Source organism: Bufo bufo, chromosome 5, assembly GCF_905171765.1.
Source record: "Bufo bufo chromosome 5, aBufBuf1.1, whole genome shotgun sequence".
NCBI classification, from domain to species: domain Eukaryota; kingdom Metazoa; phylum Chordata; class Amphibia; order Anura; family Bufonidae; genus Bufo; species Bufo bufo.
The window spans coordinates 168,455,517-168,457,800 of record NC_053393.1 but is presented as its reverse complement, the minus strand read 5'-3'; the positions used below and the strand labels follow the sequence as shown (position 1 = coordinate 168,457,800).

The 2,284-nt window shown below is 44.0% G+C and overlaps 1 non-coding gene across 1 annotated transcript; it reads left to right on the top strand.

Annotated features, from left to right (window-relative positions):
- The first annotated feature begins 235 nt into the window (after positions 1-235).
- TRNAH-GUG lies at positions 236-307 on the top strand. The gene has a single exon. It is a non-coding gene; the product is annotated as a tRNA-His (tRNA).
- Positions 308-2,284: the final 1,977 nt, after the last annotated feature.

The following is a 2,284-nucleotide window of genomic DNA, read 5'->3' as shown; positions in this document are numbered from 1 at the left end:
TGAGGACCCTTGATGTGGGCTTGCGGGCGGAGGTTTTTTGGCCATCACATAGTTAAAAGTAAATATTAATACTAATGATGTTTTCCACAAAATGTCAACGACATTAACATCGTTAGTATTTAGCGTAACGGTCCAAAAAATCTTCTAATACCTCATGTTCACATTGCCCAAAAACAGATTATGTTCCTACAATCAGAAGATTGTAGGTTCGACTCCTACCTGGCTCGTGAATGTCGCCGTGATCGTATAGTGGTTAGTACTCTGTGTTGTGGCCGCAGCAACCCCGGTTCGAATCCGGGTCACGGCATTCACACTTTGCATCTCTCTTGATGCATGGAATAGCCTTCCTGCAGAAGTGGTAGCTGCAAATACAGTGAAGGGGTTTAAGCATGCATGGGATAGGCATAAGGCTATCCTTCATATAAGATAGGGCCGGGGGCTATCCATAGTATTCAGTATATTGGGCAGACTAGATGGGCCAAATGGTTCTTATCTGCCGACACATTCTATGTTTCTATGTTTCTATGTTTCCTCTAAATAAAAATTTTGTTTCATTGGGAATTGGTGTGCGTGTATATGTGTTTAGGAAATGTGTAGAAGAACTGTAAATGTTTGGTGTATTTTAAAAATTTACACAAGCCAATTAAAATTTGTGAATCAAAATTTACATTAATAAACATGTAATTAAATAAAGCATACACAAACAATAATGAACACAATTTAACATTTCAGAGCATCTGACATTACATATCAAAAAGGTCTCATGTAAATGAGCCATGACCATATGATGATTGTGGCCGTACATGGCCAGGATCAGTGGCCCCAGTTGCCAAATTGTGTTGGTAAGTAGGGTGACCCACAGATGCTGTAAGGTCTTGGGACCGTTGGTATGTTGGTTGGGGGGGTAAAGATGGCCCATAAGGTGGGTGTGGAGGCTGGTGGTAGCTGCGTCCATGCTGCTGTTGGGGGATATTCAATATTTGCTTACGCAAATCATTTATTTGGGAGTGTATGTCTCCCCGGTAAGGGGAGGCATACATTTTAAGAACGAGGGCCATTGAAGCCACACATTCGTGATGCTTGTCACTCGGCACTTGCTTCAATAAAGGAGCAAGGCCCCTCAACATTGACTCCTCAATGCCATCACTTCTTCTCTGGGCAAGGAATTCAATGACTCGGGCATCTATCATCTCCAGAGTCGGTTGCCCAGAGGAAGAGTGAGGGACATTGCGACGACGCCTGGGCTGCGGCTGCTGCACTGGTGATGGGCTCTTCGGAGATAGGGTGGGCTCGGCCTGTGATGGCTGGTCCGGCTCCTCAGTGGGCGCTGGGGCAGGACTAGTTGCCGGGGAAAACACTGCCGGCGTATAACTTAGGGCCGTCTCTGAGTCCTCAGGGTCATCCAGACTGTCCACAGTACTGTATAGAAAAATGACATGAAAGCATATATTACATCATTTGCCTACTACATTTCAAAAGTAGTTAATGTTTTCTAAATAAAAGCAACTGTGTGTGAACTACATATACGTTGAGCATGCATACATCACAGATTTTACATAATTTTGGATTACCACCTTTAATGTGACTTTTCCTATAATAAAAAAAAAACGTACACATTTTTATTGTTAATTAACTCACTAGGCCAAATGAGAAACTATTTGTAAAACATTGATTGGTATTTGGACCAGTCCAGCACAAAACGAGGTATACACATTCAAGGACCAAAAGCAGTCCTGATATTCTGTCTGTCTCTTCTGTATCTGGCCTGCTTTGACCATCCTACCATCCGTATGTAATGTAAACCAAAAAGAACATCATTTCCTAAAAAACAACATGGACCACGCATCACAAGGTGGTAGTAGTAGTTACTAATCAGCTGTACGGACACTGTTGGAGCATCATTATACTCTATTATTGTCACGGCTGTATGTGAGCAACAAGAGCATACACAGGAAATAGAGCTACTGACCGGACCCAAACTAGGGAGGATAAAGGGTGACCCCTGTCAGACCCTCAAAGCTCTCCCTATGCTGCTAAAGCACATGCCCGGATCCAAATGGTGGAACGAGGCATGCCCGCGTACCTAAGACTGATGACCACTGTAACCCGTACAATAGTGGAAGGGGCACGGCCACCGGTGCCCTGCTCAGTATATGGAGGGAACCGTGGTCACCTCAGATCCAGTCAGAAAATAAACAGATACACTACAATATCTGCACACTTAGCTGAAGGAGCTGCAGCAGCAGAGAAGACGGATCCAAAGACAGCTGGCAATATCCAGAGT